Genomic DNA, 21,224 nt, shown 5'->3' with positions numbered 1-21,224 from the left:
CTCGCTTCCAATAGAAGATAAGGCCTCTCCAGAGGCTGGGCCCTCGAGGGGAACTGCCGGAAGGAGGGATGGTGTTTCTGAAGTCTCAGAAGACATGGACATTACAGGATTAAATCAAGGAAAAGCAAAGTGGAAGACAGTAGAGGGGAGAACCGCCAAGCGGCCGAGAGCAGGCTCATCAGAAGAAGAGGAGGCCCCCCTTAATTTGAAGGAGGTTACGTACAGGCTGGGTAATGCACTATTACAGCTTAGGCAACTAACTGGCAAGGCCAGTGTAACGGCAATCAAGGCTCATGAGAGGGAGCTGACAGAAATTTATAAAGATTTACAACGAATAAATGATGAGACTCCAGACACAGTTGACCAAAGTACGCAAACCGAAAGTCATGGCAGGAACGAGATGTCAGATATTCTAAATGTAGAGCTGACAGATGAACAACTGATAGACAGATTACCCACACGATGGTCAACCTGGGTAATGAACAGGCTGACCCAGGAGAAAGATCTAAGACCAGGAGATGACAGCTGTTTTTTAATCGATTTGAATGGATTAAAGCCATCCAGCCGGTATGCTGGGACGGCACCTGGGGCAATGATCTTACAAGACTCCACCATCCTCGAAGATGGAAAGATCACAAATACCGGAACTAGGTACACGGTAATCTATGACTCTAGAGAAGGAGATAAGATAATGGCCTCTCATATTATAAAGGCCTTACGAAGAGCTGTAGGTAAGCTGGAGTCAGCTGTCTTTGTGGTTCCCAGTGGTCCAGCGGGCATCATAGTGAGAAAAATAGTAATATACATGATGAGGAAGGGTAACACCTTGCCGAGAGGATGTTACTCCCCAGCCTGAGCGAACAAGGGAGGGCAAGGTCGAGGTCGGTATCAACAAGAAGGGGAACCCCCCCCGGTCGTTGAAAGTAAAACGGTCGTAGTAAGGGCACCCGGTAAATCTTATGCAAATCTGTTGAAAACCATGAAAGAAAAGGTTAAGGTTGAGGAGGCCGGCGAAATACTGTCAATTAAACAGGGAAGGGATCAACAACTAGAGGTCCGAATTAGTGGGGCGCAGAAGGCGGGGGAGTTTTCCTCCCTGCTGAAGAACAGAGCAGAGGATCTCCAGGTGGATATAAGAACAAGAGGAGACCGCAGAACAGTCGTTCATGTAAAAGACATGCTAGGCGACACTACTGAGCGAGAGGTCAGGGAAGCGGTAGAGAAGGTACTAGGACAAGGAGAAAACTTTCAGGTCACATCACTAAGGGAGGCATTTGGAAACACAAAAAATGCCACGGTGGTCACAAGTCAAAGGAACGCAACGAAATTAATTGCAGCAAGGCTGAGAGTAGGGTGGGTGAGTTGCAGGGCCTACATCCGGACGGATATAGAGAAATGTTATCGATGCTGGGATGTCGGTCACAGCAGAAGAGAGTGCAGAGGCCAGGACCGTTCAAACCTCTGCTTCAACTGTGGTAAACCCGGCCATGAAAGTAAAGATTGCAAGGAGGCGACCATATGCCTGGACTGTGGAGCCACTTCACATAGGACCGGGAACCCGTGCTGTAACAAAGGTCATGACTAAAGTAATACTAGTTAATAATAACAGGAGCCTACTCTCTAGTGATTTGAGCATAGAAATAGCAGCTAGATACGAAGCGGACTTCCTGGTGGCCACCGAACCTAATGTGTATTCGGCGGCCAGAGAACAGTGGCTGACCGATGGGAATGGTGATTTGGCAATTAGAAAGATCGTTGGAAATGTGGTTTATGATCTGTATGGTAGAGGTGACGGACTCATTGCTGTTGAGGTAAGCGATAAGATTATAATAGGTGTATATATCAGCCCTAACTGCAGCAGGGAATCTCTTAAGAACAGACTCCTTGACCTCCAACATGTCATTATACGAGCTCGGAAGAGAATTGTAGTCCTTGGAGACTTTAACTGCACGACTGTTCTAGCTGGAGCGGTCTCCTCGAACGCTAGAGGAAAACTCCTGGAGGAATTGCTGGCAGCGACAGGAATGACATGTATTAATGACGGAACAGCCACCTACCAAGCAAGAGGGCATCAATCGGTCCTGGATTTAGTTATAATTGATGGAAGGATGCGCACTGATGCAGCTGATTTCATGGTTCTTAATGACGAAACAGCCAGCGATCACAGAGCCATCTTTGTTAACTTCAGAGAGCAACGGCCAGAAATAAGACAGATAAATAACAATATCAGACTGTCTGATCAACAGATATATAGAGTGGCTAATAATGCGGCAAATAGAATTAGAAATAGTACTCAGATAACACCTGAAATATTCCAAAATATAGTTAAAGAAGAGATGGCGAACATACCGAGGAGAAATAATATTAAACATAATATGGTCTACTGGTGGTCCAGGGAGATAGAGGAATAGCGTAGAATTATGCAAAGACACAAGAGGAGGTTGCGAGCTAGAGTTGGTTCGGAAATAGGATGTAACATTGCGACAGAGCAATATAGGCAAGCGAGAAAGACGCTTAACTTCCTCATAAAGCAGGCCAAAAGAAGGAAATGGTTAGAACTATGCGAGGAGTTGAATGCTGATCCGTGGGGAAGGGCTTTCAAAATAGTAACCAAGCGGCTTGGGAGACAAGCTCCGACACTGAATGAAGAAACGGCTGCGTTGCAGATCAGAAAGTTATTCCCCAGAACGGAGGAGCAATATAATAGAGAGGTGATAGAATGCCAGAGAGGAAGATTTACACATAAAGAGGTCATGGAAGCTATAAATAAATTAAAAAATAAGAAAAGCCCCGGCCCAGATGGCATCCCAGCGGCCATCATTAAGATAATAGCTAGGATCGTACCTTGGGAAATAGTCGTTGTAGCCAGCTACGGCCTACAAAATAGAAGCTTCCCTGAATGCTGGAAGGAAGCAAGAACAGTCTTCCTCCCAAAGGCAGGACAAATTCAAGAGAACACAGCATATAGACCGATTACGCTCATAAATAATATGGGAAAACTAGTTGAAAGGTTGTTAGAAAATAGACTTAGAGAGGAAATAGAGGAAAAACAATGCCTACATCCGGAACAATACGGATTTAGAAAGGGACGGTCCACGGTGACCACAGTCGAGAAGGTAAAAAACTGGGCATTAAATTGCAGAAGCGGTACATGGAGGACTAGAAAAATCCCCATGATCATAATGCTTGATGTTAGAAACGCATTTGGTACGGTCCCCTGGACAGCCATCATTGAGGCGCTTCAAGCCATGCAAATAAGTAAATACTTAGTAAATCAGATAGATCAATATCTGCAAAATAGGTTCATAGAGGTCAAAACCCTAGAAAGGAAAGCCATATTTCAGGTATTCGGAGGGGTGCCGTAGGGATCTGTCCTTGGCCCAACCTTATGGAATGTTTTCTACGATAAAGTCTTCAGGCTGAACTACCCCGAAGGGGTATCGATAGTAGGATACGCGGATGATATCGCAATATTAGTAGAAGACAGAGATATTAATGAACTGGAGAACAAGGCAAACCAAGCGCTTAGAACAATTGATGAATGGATGGAGGATAACAAATTAGAAATAGCTCCTAATAAATCCTGTTGCCTGGTCCTCTCGGGTAGAAGACCATTAAGAAGTATGAATCTAAATATCAGAGGACAGAGAATTGATGAAGTAAAAGAAACAAAATACTTGGGGGTACTTCTGGACAAAAGTTTAAGGTTCAGCAAGCATATTGATATGATTTGTGGGAGAGTTACTCCTGCTGTAAAGGGATTAAGAGGATTATTTCAAAACCACGGCACACCTAAAATGGTTATTCGAAGATTGATAACCGCGGCTATCACTTCGACGGTACTGTATGCGGCTCCCATATGGGGGGCGGCAATGAACATACAGCGAAATAAAAAGAAGTTGAGAAGTGTCCATAGACTGGCATTGCTGCGTGTAGCTGCTAGTTACTGTACGGTATCGTATTACGCACTGTGCGTACTGACCGGGGTCCTACCCATAGACCTTCAGATAAAAGCCAGAACCCTCAGACACAGCGGTATGTCGAAAGAAGAGATGGAAGGGATTATAGAACAAGATTGGCAAGAAGAGTGGACAGGGTCCAGAGTGGGAGAATGGACCAGACGCCTAATCCCTAATATTAAAACCTGGAATAACAATAGACTCGGAGATGTCAATTTTTACATGACACAATTACTGACGGGGCACGGCTCTTTCGGTCAGTATTTGTATAGGATCGGGAAGAGAGCCACCCCGCAGTGCATCTATTGTCCAGAGAACGACGATGCCGAACATACGTTGTTCATATGTCCAAGATGGGCCGTTAACAGAGGTCAAATAGTAATTAATGGTCTTACACCAGAAAATCGCATAAACTGGTTGGGGTACAACAATGAGAACTGGGAATGGTTCCGCAGGTTCGCCGGGGAGGTCCTGCGGGCCAAAGAGGATGAAGACAGAAGAATGGAAGTATAAACAGTAGGGTAGGGTGGACAGTCACTCCCTCGCCTGTACGCCTTGGTGTGCGGGAACCTGAGAAGGGGGTGAACTCCAGGGGAGTTTGAGTTTGGGTTAAAATAAAGACCAAGTCCCGGTCGGCGGGGTCGTCCCTGCGGGAGCCTAGGCTCTTTGTGGGGTCGGCGCTGTCGATTAGAGGCCAAAGGCGTAAAGACCGAGTCCCGGTTCCCTGCTGAGGCGCTGGGGGACGGCATAGCCGGACCTTGGCTCTAAAGCGGGGGATTAGAGGCAGGCAATGATGTAAAACAAAAGATCCGAGACCGGGCCTGCCGTGCCGGACGTATAGCCGGCGGGTGGGGGACGCCTCCTTTGAGAGTAAAAGGACACTCTCCCCGACTGAGTATACTTAATTGGATATCCGGACGGGGAAAGTAGGAAAAAAAAAAAAAAAAAAAAAAAGGTTCAGTGAGGAGATTATGGTGAACGGAGGGCTGCACGTGAGGCAACATGGCTTTCGACGGTCGATGCAGTCGACGCGGTAATGAAAATTGTGGATGCAGCAGCGGCGGGCACTTGGAGGACACGCAGGATTCCGGTGTTGATACTCCTCAACGTCCGAAATGCTTTTAACTCCCTCAGGTGGGACTCCGTCTTCCGGGGGCTTAGGGGGTGGGGTGTGAGCGGCTATCTCAGGAGGATGTTGGAAGACTATCTTAATCATAGCAAGCTGGTGACGCTTCCTACAAGCTTGGTGACGCTGATCTCTGGTTCTGGTCCACGTGTGGGGTGCCCCAGGGTTCCGTTCCCATCTATGGAATATAGTGTACGATGGAGCCCTCCGATTGCAATACCCGCTGGATGTCCCCCCTATCGACTACGCTGATGATTTGGCCCTGATGATGGTGGCAATTCCGAAGAGGAGGCGGGTGACACGTGCCGCGAATGCCGCTATCGCGATGGTCGGTGAGCGGATGACCGAGGTGGGACTCTATCCGTCCTGCGATAAATTTCTGTTTGTCCCAGTGGCAAAAGGCGGCGACTGGCGCCCTTCCCGATTTCGATGGAGGGAACGATGTTCCAATCACGAGAGGCTGCCATGTATCTTGGGGTGTGGTTGGACCATAGGCGGTCATTCACTCGTCACATCCAGGTGATGAGTGAGAAAGCTATGCAGATTGTCAAGAACTTGGTTAAGTTACTATCGAACGTTGGAGGGCCCCGTATGTCGAAGACGAGGCTGTACGCACATATGGCGACCTCGATCCTCCTCTGTGGCGCCCCAATGTGGAAGAGAGCCATGTCGGTAAGGCGTAAGACTGTTTGAGGGAGTACAGCGCCGTATAGCTCTTAAGGTGCCGTCGGCATACGCCTCGGTCTCGACTGAGGCGGTACTGGTGGTGACTGGGATGCCGCCACTAAGGACAATGCCAACGTAACTGTCTACAGGGATTGGCAAGCCAGGTGGGATGCGTCCACGAATGGGAAGTAGACGCATCGTTTGATCACGCGCATTGAACCGTGGGCCGGGAGGAAGTTTCGCAAACTGGGATTCTGATTGACACAATTCCTAACCGGCCATCGGATCTTTCGTTCATACCTGTATGGAAGAAGAACATCTGTAGACCCCTTCTGCCCCTACTGTCGGGAGTTATAAAATATCACGCCAGAACATATGATATTTCAGTGCCTGCAGTGGGACGAGGAACGCCGCGACTGTGCTGCCGTTACTGGGAATCTCGAGGTGGGGATCATCGCTGGAACGATGTTACGCAGTTCGGTGGACTTCGACACTAACTCGTTTTGTATCGGGAATACTGCAAATGAAATATCGGGAAGCGAGGATGTGAGGGACTGCTCCGTACGGAGCTGCCGTTCGCACGGGTGTCCGGTGGTGAAGAATTGCGGGGATTCTCAAGCCCCTGAGCTTAAAAAATTGAATCCCGGCGGGGCCGTCCCTTCGGGGGTATCCCGTTAAGGACGAAGTACAAAGGATCGAGTCCCGGTTGCTGGGTGGTGGAGGCCGGGAACACCATAGCCGGGGAGGATCATTGCTGGTTTAAATTTGTAATTTTTTCAATTACTATGGATCATTTATTATTTCTGCGATTTTGTCATTCTTGTCACGTTTACCATTTTGAAAAATGCATAACATATTTTTCGCAGAAAATGGTCGGATATTAATTAAAACTTTTACAGTGAACCAATTAAATTTGACCTATTTGATAATGTCAAATTAAATTTTAAAATGTAATTATGTTGAAAATGTTAGCATTATTATAAAATGAGGAGACTAAAATTTCAAAAAATTGTGTTCTGCGACCTAGCACCACAGTACATCTTACGAAAGCCCATTCGCTGTTAGATAATGAAATAAATGTTATGCTAAAAGGATAGTAGAATGGTTGGAAGTGCGGCTGTCGCTGCCGCAGCACCAAGCATCAAGATTCGATGCGCACCTATACTACCTCTCTTACCCCGTCATTGCTACACTAGCGGACAAGAAATGTAGACAGTCGTTTAGTAGTCACATATAAGGTGATGCATCATTATTATTACCAACAAGCATTTTATTTCTATTTGCTAAAGGAAAGGTCGACTCACTTTCATGTATAAATAAGACCCTCTCACAGTGTTGGGTTAAATGTAGTCCTGTTATTGTTCATAGATGATAGGAGGGGAAATTATAATTCTCATACAGAATGAAACGTAAAAGAAATATTCGTGTCTACGCATACGAATCAAGTTTAAAACTAATTCCAGCTTATAAAGGAATAGTATAGCAAAGTTATTATAATAAGAAAACCGAACCAAAAAAGAAACAAAATTTTTAATACAATCATAACATCAATTAACTACCTATAACATATTCTGAAAACAGAGAATAAAAAATTAAAAGAAAAGATTATATCCAAAAGTGATCCAACTTTTATAATAATGCACAAACAAATTAAAGATAAAATAATTTACAACATCTAAACATTCATTGCCTGGATCATTCAAACTGAAGATTCTTAAAATTATTTACATTTCTCTCTCAAAAAATAAAATATATGTATTACATTTAAAATTCAATCATCAAAGTGTAAAATATCTTACAAAATTATAAATTTTGTTTTTTTAACAAAATAAAAATTTTCGAAACCCACCAGGTTGGTCTGGTGGTAAATTCGTCGTCGTAAATCAGCTGATTTCGAAGTCGAAGTTCCCAGGTTCAAAACCTAATAAAGGTAGTTAGTTACTTTTATTCGGATGAATACTAGTTCATGGATACTGGTATTCTCCTGAGACGTGGTCTCACACACGTCTCAGAAGTAATCGACCTGAGTTTGTTCAAGACTACAGATTTACTGGTACAGTTACATTACACTGATAAGTCGCTAATGACTTTAATATTTGATGCAACTATAAATAAAAGTACTAAAAAAAAACTTTGAAAAAAATAAGAAATTCTTTTAACACTGTTGAAAGAGAGGAAAATATAACACTATGGAGGAATAATAAAAGTTTTTACGTTTTAATCCTGAAAGTGTAAAAAGTTAAAGAAAAACTTATCTTGAAAATTTAACCTCATATCTATAAAATATAAAACAGATTTTAGATTTTCGTCATCCTCTCTTTGATCATGAAAAGGAACACATTCGCGTAAAGTCGATAGAGAGATTTCTTCGTCGGTCAGAACCACTTGTCTTTCTCCCGAAGCATAGAGATATGACAAAATCTAATTTCACAACCCTTCATTACATTAAAAAAATCTCATCTCAGATTCGCATCTACAGTACATCACCTAGCGAGCTTTAAATCGTCTACGAATAAGCGTGACAAGATGCTAAACAAATCTCGTTAAGTGGAGGATACATTGAAGGAGGCAGCAGTTCTCGCTATGGACTTATCCTGGACTATTAATACTTTCTCTCTCTGATGACTCCTACATCTACGACGACCTGATATCAAGCAATAACAAGGCTATCCGCTTAGCGAAGTATTGGAAGAATCAAATCTAATTCCCTCTGGACAGGAACTAATGAAAATATAACAGTACATTATATGAAGATATGTTAAATCTTCCTCTTGTATTCATGCAAAATAATGGTATTTATATACCATAAAAATTGTAGGTTAAGTGTTTCAGAAAACTGTTATAAAATCCTAAAAAAAATATACGGTACCTTGACACCTTTGTGATCTTAAAAAATTCAACAAAGGTTTTAAACGAAAATTAAACATGTATTTAAAAAAAAATTTTTAAAAATTAAAAATGTAAATAAAAATCGCCTATGTCAGATCGGATCTCTTGTATTATAAAACTCTTCATGAAGTGTTTCAGACGAAAACTGTATTAAATTATTATACTCGTATATATAAAGGAATAACTTATGGTTAGATTATTTATAGAGATTTTTTTGGAGGGATTGTCTTACTCCTTTCCCTACAACACGTATTACAAATTTTTTCACCCGGATTATGACCTAATTTTTAAAATATATTCAAACATAAAATAAAAAATTAATAAAAACTACGTTTTCACTACATTTTTGTTACAATCAGAGATTAATAATTATTAACAAATCAATATATCTAAATTCAAAAAAAAATTTTAACAAAAGGAAATGAAGTCGGATTCGAACCAACGTGCCTTCCCGTTGTAAGACTCAAGTATTTCATTAATTAAAGTTTTATTGATATATAACTCTGTAACCAATGAAAATAAGTACCACTTCTGATATATCGTTGAAAAGCTCTCAAAGAGGGCTTATTACTGCAGTTAAGAAAAAATAAAAAATCCAGATTTTTTGGAGACTTAGGTCCAGCCGACTGCAATCAAAGTGCACAACTAGATGTGACAATAGTCCTAAATCCAAAATTTCAACATTCTACGGTTAATCGTTTTTGAGTTATGCGAGATACATACGTACAGACGTCACGCCGAAACTAATCAAAATGGATTCAGGGATGGTCAAAATGGATATTTCCGTTGAAATCTGAAAACCGACATTTTTCGCGATTACAACCAAACCTGATAATAAAACTTGTGCACTCTATCTCACATCGAGATGCAACACCTGATCAACATCATTCTATCCTGTCATCCGATTTTTTTTAAAGATTTAATAAAAGCAGTCGGATTAATCCAATACCAGATTTCATGATTCTAGATCAAACCTTTTGTGAGATATAAATCAATTTCTACGCTGCAACAGACCAAGAAATTAAAATAGCAAATTCATAACCGAATAATAAATGTTATAATTTTCTAGTTTTTTTTTATTTTTTTTGAGGATGAGATGAATGACAATTTTTGTAGCATGTGAAAATCCGTATCTGACCGGGATTCGAACCCAGGACCTCCGGATGAAGACCGAGATACTACCACTCGCGCCACAGAGGCCGGCAATAGCTTAATAGTTAAGTAAATTTTACCTTAAGTCCAACATTTCTTTGATATTTAAAAATTTAGCCTCTTTGCACCGTGTTTAAGACAAATACATAATTTAAAAAATAATTTTGTTAAAATTCCAAAAAAATTAGTATTTCTTATGGAAGACGCAAGAAAAAATATTTGGATAATATTCAGAACTATTCGTATTAAAAGAAAGTTTTGAGAGAAACCTACTATTTTTTTTTTTTTTTTTTTAATGTCAACATAAGTAGTTGGAAAATAATTGGAATTTATTTCCAAAACAAAGATATTATGAAAATATGACCTTTCATAAAAGAAAAAGTAAGAATTACTTTTACCTGATTTTATATACAAAATACCTGATTTTATATAGAAAATGGGAAGAGATTACTGAATTTACTTTACAAGAAGGTAGTGGAATTATTTAAAAGGTATTCATTCTCAATTATGATTGATAGATGGAGCGGACAGATATCTTGCTGATCATAGATCTTTGAAGTTTCATTAATGATAAAGCGTTTACGTAAAGAATTTAATAATGTATTTTTTTTAAAAATGAACTTAAAATAAGTTGTAAGTATTATTATTATTATTTTTTTTTTAATAAACATCAAAAGGTTTACGTTTATATGTAGTTTTTGGGGACTTTATTCATGGCATTTTACTCAGACTCAAATTCTATACAAAGTTTTCTATACAAATTCTATATAAAGTTTTTTATACAAAGTGTTTATTACCATTTAACAAAGATATTTTACCCTAAACATAAAATAGTGTTTTTCGATCCCAATTTTTTGTCTTTTACTCCAAATTTCTCGAAAACCACTAAAACTACATTCTGGGACGTATTATTTTCAATTTTTTAGATCATATTTTATATAAAATCAATAAATTTTCCCCTAAACTTAGATTTCAAGAATTATTGTCTGGCTTAATTTTACCGAAGGTTCAGAAAAATCAGGGCAAAATTTTTCGCCATCCGATACTAGTTAACGAATAGTTTCTGAACTTATGAACCCAAGTTTGAACTTTCTTCTTTACTTTCACCAGTAGAACATGTTCTGAAAGTTTATTAAATTTTTCGTGAATTACTCTATCTACATGCGCGCGTGTGGTCAACGCAAAATTTGATTTGATCAATTCACGCATCATCCTGAGTAACTTGATTTCCTTTGGGAAGGATTATTCTTATTTATTCGTCTCAGTCCCTCTGTGGACAGATCATTCCTTTTTCACAATCAATTCTTTACATATTACTGATCCCTTCTCTCCTTGGAGGAATTTATTTTTGGAGAGGGGGTTGGTCAGGTAGAATCCAATAAATTCATGTTAAGCAAATGGAGAGTTGTTTGATTTATTAAGTTTTAGATATTCGTGTTTTTAGTGAAAACAGTTCTGTCATCGGATCTACACGTTTGCAGAGTCCCCTATCAACGGGGACTATATTTCTTAGCCAGTAGCTATGTAAAAAGGCCAATCTGAAGATGAGACATTTCTTGAATATAAACGAGCCACTAAATCCCTGTGACTATAAAAATGTATACGTACAAATGTTTTTTATAAAATTTCGCAGTAAATAATTATATAATAAGCCAATTTTAAAAGTAATTAAATTTACGCGTGATGATCATTGTCCCATTCGCTGGATCTGAGGAAGGAGCAGAGAAGTGTTGAAAATGTTCTTTTGCAAAAAATATCGTCACTTTACTTATGAGGAACATACCCGCGAAGTTTCGAGCTTCTAATTCGACAGGTCCGAGATAGACGACGAGTCATTAAGTAAGGACACTTTCACTCAGCGTATATGACAAATAATGGAGAAAAAAAAGTTATGGTTTTCATCCCTCCTACTGATCACTTGCAGTAAGTATTTTAAATAAAATACATGATACCTCATCCACAATGACATTTATTTTAAATACAATAATGAAATGTTTAAGGGCAGCAAGCAATGATGGAATTCAATCGTAATCAAAATTTCACAGAAATAAGAATTAATTATCCTACTTATTAGGTAAATATCATAAGAAAGCTACCTATTGTAAGGGGTACCAAGATTCGACTTCCAGAAAATTTCGACATATCTTCGCCTTTCACATACCCCAGACCCTAAAACCACCGTCAGTTCAAAAGTTTATATATACATTTATATATATATATAATATACACACACACATATATATTTCATTTTCTTGTGGACACGATAACTGCCGTAATTTCTCGCCAATCACTTTCAAATTTATATATAAAATATAACTACCCAAAATCTCAGTCGAGTTCGTTAATGAGCAAAATCGAACCATGGGGTTAAAAATGATGTGGCTTTTTCGAAAACACAAAATATCGCTATAACATTCCTATTAAGTAAAATATCGAACTCGTTTAAGTTCCTACTATTCTTTGGATAAGGGCCTAAAACTTATCTAAGTAAATCCTTTTGATATCACCAACCATTGGCCCAGGAGGTGGTAAAAATGGGGATTCTAAGGCAAAAAAATCATACCTCCCTTAATAGGCCCAGTATTGAATCGGTTTAAAGTGGTTGTTAGTCCTCTAAACATTACCTAAAACTTTTGTCTGAAACAATTTTTGACATGACCAACCCTTACGGCAAGGGTTGACCGAAATGTTGCCGGAATTGTAAAAAAGATGGGGCTTGTCGTATGCTAAACATGTCAAAATTTTTTCACATGTAACCGTTGTCGTATTGAGTAAATTTGAAGTTCTTCTTAACTTTAAGGCGGAAATCTTTTGTATCCCCTACTTAGAACCGGTGAAATCTACCTTCGCCTTCCGGCGTGCCGAAAGAGATTTTTTATTTATTTGATAGCTTATTTTATATCGCATGAATCTTCAGAATGAAATAAACAACATTATTTTCTTTGTAATCAATTTAACGTTTAAGGAAAATAAACATGTAATTAAACCGACGAGTCACACATCAATATAAACTCATTACAAAAAACAACTGTATCGTTTAGCGGTTAGAAAACTGATATTCAAAACAAAAATTCATTTAACTCACAGCGCGGTTGTAGCTGGTTAACAGTATCATCATGCTTTCGGCTCCATAATCGTTTTAACGATCACGTTTTTTACGATCATAAGTGATCGTCATTGACGATAAATTGGAATTACATAACCTTTATTGGTAACAGTTCACATTTTTTTTTTAATCTTAAAGGAATGTTAAGTAAATGGTTAATCCAATCTTCTACACCTTTTAACGATCTACTTCAATGAAAGTGTAATATGTTTGTAATCCTCTATAATTTTAGAACGTCTGAACCGATTTTCAAGAAACAGATATCAAACTACTTTCTTCGCAGTGATGGTAGCAATACGATCTTTAAAGAAAACAAAAAGAAGAGGGAAAGAAAAAGTAACTGAAAAAAAAATGTCGGATGGTAGCGCCAGCAAAAAAAATCAAACTTACGTGAAATTTAAATATAGTATCAAATAATTTGGTAACAGATTTATATATACATGACCAAAGCACGCGCGTGAGTATGTGTAAACTAAAAGTCGCAGTCCAGCAGATGTTTCATGAAAACAAGAAACGAAACCTTATCAAAAATAATACGGATCTGTAAACCGATCCGTAAGTTCTTGTTATTTATAAGCCCACGAAAACCTAGAGTAACGTAAACAATTTACAAGCACATATAAGCGTCACAAGGTTTCGCGACTAATAAATTTAGATATAGATTTATTTTCCAAACATCAAGTAAATGTATACATTATCTTACAATTAACTCTTTAAATAATAGTGTGCATAAAAGGTTCTTACAGCCAGAAAGTAAGAAGAAAAGCCATAGTTACATCAGTTAATAGAAATAATGATATTTTTTTTTTTTTTTTAATAATTAGATAAATTTTAACATTATTTTGTAAATCAATGAATATAAAAATTAATTTGAATTGTAATGCCTAATTTAAAATAAATTTAAATCGGATTAGAGAAAATTTCTTCCAATTTTTCTTCCAAATTAAGCAAAATTACATAAACCTTCACAAATACCAATTTCATAAACTTTCCTGATACTACCCTACAAAAAGAATAAAGTACAAAAAAATTAGTACATGTTGTAATAAGGCTATGCCTGACCGGGACACGATCCAGAAGATTCCGGATGAAAGACGTACATGCAAACACTCCGCTATGCTGGTCGATAAAAATTAAAGTTGGTAAGTAGGGATTAAATAATTTTTTCTCATTACGAATATATACATAGATCAAATTATTTATCTATGTCACATGCGACATTTTAGTATAGAAAATAAAATAATTTTCTTTCGGTTTACAAATGCCGATTAGTACTCGTGATTCTACACTTCAACCCACCCCTGGTTGAAATTATTGGTCATAAATGGTTTTTCTTCCTCGTCTTACATAAAAAAAACTTATTACTCTTTCGTCAGATCTCTTGACATAAATTTACAATATTTACCATTATATTCCATTTGTAAGTTTAATAAAAAATATCAACAGTAATTAAACATAAAAAAATATTTATCGTGGTAGAATTGCAGTTTCATCGAGAGCACATATAATCGGTTATCGTTATATAATCAAGAGAAATTTCTTTTTAATTATACTAACAGCGGTTTGACAGAGAAACGATTCAATAAGTGTTTGTAGAAGTTTCCGACAATATTTTAACACATATTTCTTATTAATATCCGATTAAATGTTACGTTCTGTCAATTAAGAGTTAACTGGGCAGTCAGATTTTCATAAATTATACGTAAAATTTTATTCTGTTCAGTTTTACGCTTGATAGATTAAAAAAGTAGAGATAATGTGTCTAAAAAAAAGGTTTTACTAAATTTCCTATTATGATAAAAACAGATTAAAACGGCAATGTACACACAAAACTCCAATTTTATTAAAAATATTTAATAAGTGACCGCAAATTTTGGACTCCTAGATAAATAAAGAAAATAAGTTCGGAAATATTCAAATATTTACAAAAATCCAACAAAAGATTGGTACGGTACAACAATAAGATCAGTTTTATATTCTGGAAAATGTTTACTATTATTATCCGCTTTTTGACACTTGTAATACGTTTTCGAATTCTGTCATTTTTGAGCTTTAATAATTATTAGAAAGTCTAAGAGGCTTAATTCACTTAAAAATATTGATAAAACTCGCAAAGAATACATGAATTTAGATAGTTAATACTTTTGAATTTTTCGGCGTGAGAGCTGATCATGTTGACAAATCAATGCGTATCAGGTTTATGAGAAATCAATTAGCACTATAATCCTGCAAAAAACACTTGTTTAAGATCATTTATATCGGTCGAAATGAGGAAAACTTTGAATTCTTTAGCCTTTACGCCAAAAGATTTTGTAAAACGTTATTTATTTTCACGCGTATAAGCTACAAGTACTATAATAATTATCACCGACTGCTGCAAAAAATGTGAATTTGGTTAACACAGCTACCGGATAATAAATCCGAAATTAAAAGATTTCTCTTCGTATATGAATTTCTGTGTAAATGATATATTGAATAAACAGAAACCCTATCGGTCACAAAACAATCTGCGGAGGATGACCTGTACCAATGAGTAAGGAACATCTAAGATGATTCTACGGTGGTATGTACTGCGTAAAGCATATTGTTATTTTTATTTGAAGTTAGTCCAAATACTAAATAATATCTAACCGTATCAGTTACTGCCTGAATTTGAACAGCCTGAATATTTCCTGTATAGCTCACAATCTCATAATTCAGTTAATGAGAAATTAACTGGATAAAAGTTAATCTTATTGGACATCGTAGCCGTCTGGATTTGGCTTTCTCGTGATGTGAATTAATTAGATTTTTTTTTTAACTCTGCATCACAGCTTTAGAGCTTGCTGCACGAAGGAAAGTATGGTATTCAGTCAAAAAAGTGGAGTATGGGTTTTTTTCCGTTTCTTGATGTTTTATGACCCAGGAATTCCCCCCAAAAAAAAAACTTGGAAGTAAGTTCGTACTTATGTTCGTGTGTTGGTGTGTTTGAAGTTTAAAACGTTTGGCTGGATAAACCGATTTTGATGAAATTTGACTCAGAGACTCGTGTATATGTGGAATTTTGTCGGTAAAAGTTTGGCGTCAATATCTCCAGAGTTGAGGTAGATAATTTCTTTGAGGGCAAAATTCTCAAAATTTTGCAAACAAAATCCCTTTTTATATTAAGCTCAGTAAATATGTGTACATGCTTATCTAATTCATTTCTTCAAAACTATCTAATCATTTCTTTTAAACTTTTCCGCAAAATTCCTCCTTCACCGAAAATCAAAAACAAGCTGTCTATTTATTGCATATATTTTGATTTTGTTTTATTAGGTATAGTAATAGTGTAAGTAAACCAAAAAAAAACTTTTACTTTGCAGGCATACTGGGAGGTGGATCAAAGTTTTTAAAATGTAAATTTTTCGAATTTTTTTAAACTTTTTTTGTTTAATTTAATTTTGAAATATTTTTAAAAGTTCATTATTTAAACTTTTAATAATAATATTACAATAAAATTTCATCGTATTCATCCCCACCTGCAAAAAATAAATCTTAGGTAACTTTTTGATTGTACAGTTTTCAGTTGAAATTTGTTTAGTTTCTTCCATTTAACATAATAAACGTAGAAAAACAAAATGTTCTTGGAAGGTAATTTTGAAGGAGGGAGTAGAAAAAAAATATCGATTTTTTTAATTAATTTTTTTTATTTTTATTTAAGCATATAATGATAATTTTTCAATAAAACTTCATCATAAACTACTCCCACCCCTAAAAATAAATCTTATGAAATTTTTTTCATGTATCATTATTTTTCCACTATATAAGAAATAACCAATGTCAGGAAAGTATTATTAGTTTTTTTGGGGGAGAATATTACAGGAAGAGGGTAGTAATCAATTAAAAAAGAAACATGGATGCATTTTGAGCATTGCGACATTAAAACATGTACGCAAATTGATGGAATGCATTATTTTATTTTTATGAAATTTTTTTGTGCGAAATACATAATTCTTAGAAAAATTACTATTTAAATTTTATAAAAATTATTATTTCATAGAAATTGAAAAATGAGCTGAAGTTATAAAGTAAATTTTTTTTACAAAAAAAATTATAATTACATCCAATTTAACATAAAAATTACTGTTAACTTACTCAATTTATAGTAATTACTCGGCGTTTAAACAGCTACAAAATTAAAAATATAAATGAGCTTTATTATTTTTGTTACTAATTAATCATTATTGTTATATAATAACGATTTAATTAATTAATTTCATTATACATAATTTCATTAAGTTTATTAATTATATTACATAATTAATAAAACATAACAATTACGTATTTAAAATTTACGCATCTAAACTAACAGTTCTGCCAACTGTAAAGTTGTGTTCATTACATGATCACAAATGTGCTCTTTTTGAAACTACAGAGTCGACAGTTATTGAAAAGAAAAACAAAAAGATTTAAAAAGCATGGTATATAAAAAACAGAAATCTAAACGAAATGAAATGATTAATAAAATTATTATTTCATACTGTATAAAAATACATTTTAAAAATATTATAAACGAAATTCATCATATAACAGAAAAAAAATTATTTTTTAAAAATTTAAAAGAATAACGAAATATTTTAAAGCTCCAAGAAAATCAGTGCGCTTCATTTTCCCATTGGAACAGAAATTAAGGAGTAATTATTCGCAAGCTATAACTCGTAAACGAAGAGTTTCTGGATTCATGTTTATATAAGTATTTTAATTTATTTTCACTTGTGTTCATGACCTGAAATTGTGAACTGTCCTGAAATTTTTTTCTGTTTCTCAATATATGTATTTTTTCTTCAACTTTTCAAAACAAACATAACTTTTTTTATAAATTTTCATATATAACTATTCCTAAATGAGATATCTGTTGCTTGAAAACTGGTCGCAAATTGGAAAATTGTAGGCCCCCTCACAAAACTGGGCAGACAGTAAGAATACGATAGTTATTAAGCAATTAAGACGACATATTTTATATTTTCTTTTTTGTGACTTTTGTACGGGCTTAGAATAGAAATAGAACTTAAAAAAAAAAACCAAAAAAGGCTACTTTCGTTTAACTTCATCATAAGATGAAAAACTGTATATATATATATATATATATTTTTTTTTTTTTTAACTTTTACGTTAAGTTAATTTTGATCTTTTTCATATTTGTATTTACATGTTTATTGCGTCACTAGATACAATTATTAGATTATACTACGTTAACGAAATGTTTGTCGGTATAGTTATGAACGAAAACGTTTTTTACATATAACATTTACGATTTATAGTTCAATTTATTAACTAGTATAACTTTTAGATAAAGATTTAATAAAAATTTAATTTAATTTAATTACTGATCATTTAATTATAGAGTGACGCTTGTGAACTATAACAAATAAATGTATTTAATAAGAGGACCTAAATTCGCTAACTTAGTAAAAAATGGTTAAAAATAAACCTGAAAGTATTTTAAAGCATTAGGTGATTATAAAGTTTCCTGTAAATAGAGTTATTGAAGTTAAAAATTATATTACAATAATGATAATTTTTACTAACAGGAAATCCCGACTTTGTAAAATGTACTTTATAAAAGCTGATAACAAAGTTATGTTTTCCTGACATTGATTATTTGTTCTTATATAGTGGAAAAATAATGATGCATGAAAAAAGTTTAAAAATTCAAAATATCGATATTTTTAAACTTCGATCCGCTTCCCCATACCCTATACTTCCCCAATTATTATTTTTTTTTGGCCACCTATACTCTATACTTAGGAAGACAAAAAGGTTCGGTTAAAAAAATATTCAATAAATAAAAAGATAGCGTTGTTTCGATCTTTGTGGAAAGGGAAAATGAATTTGGAGGCAATTTCATATTTTAAATGGTAAGATAAGCATGTACGCACGTACTGAACTTAAAAAAGGGTCGTGTTTACAAAACTTTGAAAAATTTGACTCCAAAGAAAGCACCTACCACCCCGCTCCTGGAGATATTGACGCCAAACGTTTACCGACAAATTGCCCCATATACACGAGTCTCTGAGCCACAAATTTCATCTAAATCAGTTTATCCAATCCAAACGTTACTAAGTTTAAAATACGGCAACCCAATCATGTACGTACGAACTTACCTCCACTTTTTTTTTTGTTTTTGGGAGTTGCTGGGTCACGAAACATCGAAAAATGCAAAATAAAAACCATACCCCATTTTTTGACTAATTACCACACTTTCCTTCTTGCAGCATATCTCTAGAGCGACGATGCAGCAATGTAAAATCGTCGAATATTCAAAAACATCTAAATAAATTTCTGTATTGACGAACTATCGTAGGAGTTAAAAATTAAAATACATCCAACTTTCATAAATATATTTTGCCGAAAATGTTAAATGTACATATTAAACACGCTAACGCACGAATTTAATTATTAAAGGATTAAAATAACAACTTAATAAAAACGAAAAATTTTAGCAAATTAAATTTAGGAATTCTGGATTTATACACTTACGCATTAACGAAGGGCCAAAATAAACAATGTTACAACTGAATCGTTTTCTGACATTTATTTACGTTATTGTTAGAGACTGTGTTCAGAAGCCGATTGAAACTACACGGGGGACGTTTAACAACAACAGCGCAAAAAAGAAAATGGTAGCCAGTTCGTTATGGTAGCTCTGACGAAAACATGTAGTTACGGATTGTATGCACAAGCCATATTCATAACTCTCAGAAATTCAATGATATGTTAAAACAAGCCAACATATTAACCTGCCTATTGATTTAATTATATTTTATTTATTACTATCACTACGTTTAACTGAAATTGTTTGCTTACATGTTTCAGAATGTTATTGGCATTAATAAATTTCTACATTAAATTAATTTGAACTGAACCCTGTTGGATAATGAAATATTTTAATCCTTATCTGAACATGTAAAAATAGAGTAAACTAGATATCAAATTTACATTAAAATTAAATTTAACATTTCTTTTAACGGTTATACAAATGTTTTTCTTATACAATTTCAGTAACAGATACAACTTAAAGCATTTAAAAAAAGAAAACTTAATCTCCATTTGAAAAAAGAAACTCAAATTATTTGTAATTATTTACAAGTAATTAGTTAGCAACTTCAAGAGTGATATGAATCTTAAAAAGGTAAAAGTCTGCTGTACACAAAGTCTAGGCTGTACTAGGCCAACCGTTTTAGAGTAGCATACTATTAAAACAAGTATAATTGGTAGCATAACTAGAATTGATCCAAACTGAAATCTAAATCTAACATTTAAATCATATTAATAACAACAATGAATTACATACATTAATACGTTACGGGAAATAAGTTGACTTATAATCATCTAATAACTTTTAGTTCAGTTTACCTTTTCGTATTCAAATTAGCCTTTATATAATTATGTAGAAGAGCACTGTCCAAATATTTTGAAAAAAATACGGTTAATTTTCATATTTATGTAATTAATGATTAAAATAAACAATATTACCTTTAAAAAGAAACGAAAATGACGAATTGTAGTGGCTTAATTGAGGTTATGTCTCATATCGATGTTAAATAATGAATTAAAACGCCCATAAAACAAGTAGAATTTAACATAAATTAACTGTAAGCTAATTAACAGCATTATTAGTAACTAACTATACTGTCCAAATTTAAAACTTAGTACAGAAACAAAATCTAGTTACAAAACAATCACTCTACATAAATTAACTGTATTGATAAATTAAGAGAATAAATGTAATATAAAATTATTTGACTGATTTTTTGTCAACTGAAAAATCACTTCACATAAAATAGTTGCACACATACGTCTTGTTTACAGAGCTAACGTTAAACCTGACAGTTGATGAACACAAATGGTTCAAAATTTCCCTTTTGCTGCAAAATTGAAAATAAAATTTGTTACGTAACTCTTTAGTAACTCAAAAACTATTGTAACATTATTTATAAAATGTAAAATATTTTTTAATATTAAATTATAATAAAAATATGTGAAATAATGGTTTAATAATTTTATTATTTATATATAAATAAAATTTTATTTAGGTATAATTTTTTCGTATTTAACATAACCTGGTAGTATTCTATACAAACAACACCGACCTATACCGGAAATTATCGAATGTAGCCGAGTTCTTTACTACCACCTCATCTCTTGTCGTCTGAGCAAATAATTTAAAGGCTAGGTTGTTTGTAAGATCGTGCAGCGTTGTTATTATGTTTACTGACCGTAATCGGTAGACATTAAAAAAAACTTTATACATCTGTTTAAAAAATTCTTATACAACGTTAACGTTATGTTTTCTTATGCCTGT

At 34.9% G+C, this 21,224-nt stretch overlaps 1 long non-coding RNA gene across 1 annotated transcript in view; it reads right to left on the bottom strand.

Annotated features, from left to right (window-relative positions):
• The window catches only part of LOC142318352 (uncharacterized), a 261,964-nt gene extending 241,390 nt beyond the window's left edge, over positions 1–20,574 (bottom strand). The window contains exon 1 of the long non-coding RNA XR_012754878.1: positions 20,396–20,574. This is a non-coding gene — a long non-coding RNA (uncharacterized LOC142318352). The remainder of the gene's footprint in view (positions 1–20,395) is intronic.
• Positions 20,575–21,224: the final 650 nt, after the last annotated feature.

The sequence above is a fragment of the Lycorma delicatula genome, chromosome 1 (genome assembly GCF_047948215.1).
Source record: "Lycorma delicatula isolate Av1 chromosome 1, ASM4794821v1, whole genome shotgun sequence".
NCBI lineage: Eukaryota > Metazoa > Arthropoda > Insecta > Hemiptera > Fulgoridae > Lycorma > Lycorma delicatula.
Note: the sequence above shows the minus strand (reverse complement) of the source record. Positions and strands in the feature narration are given on the sequence as shown.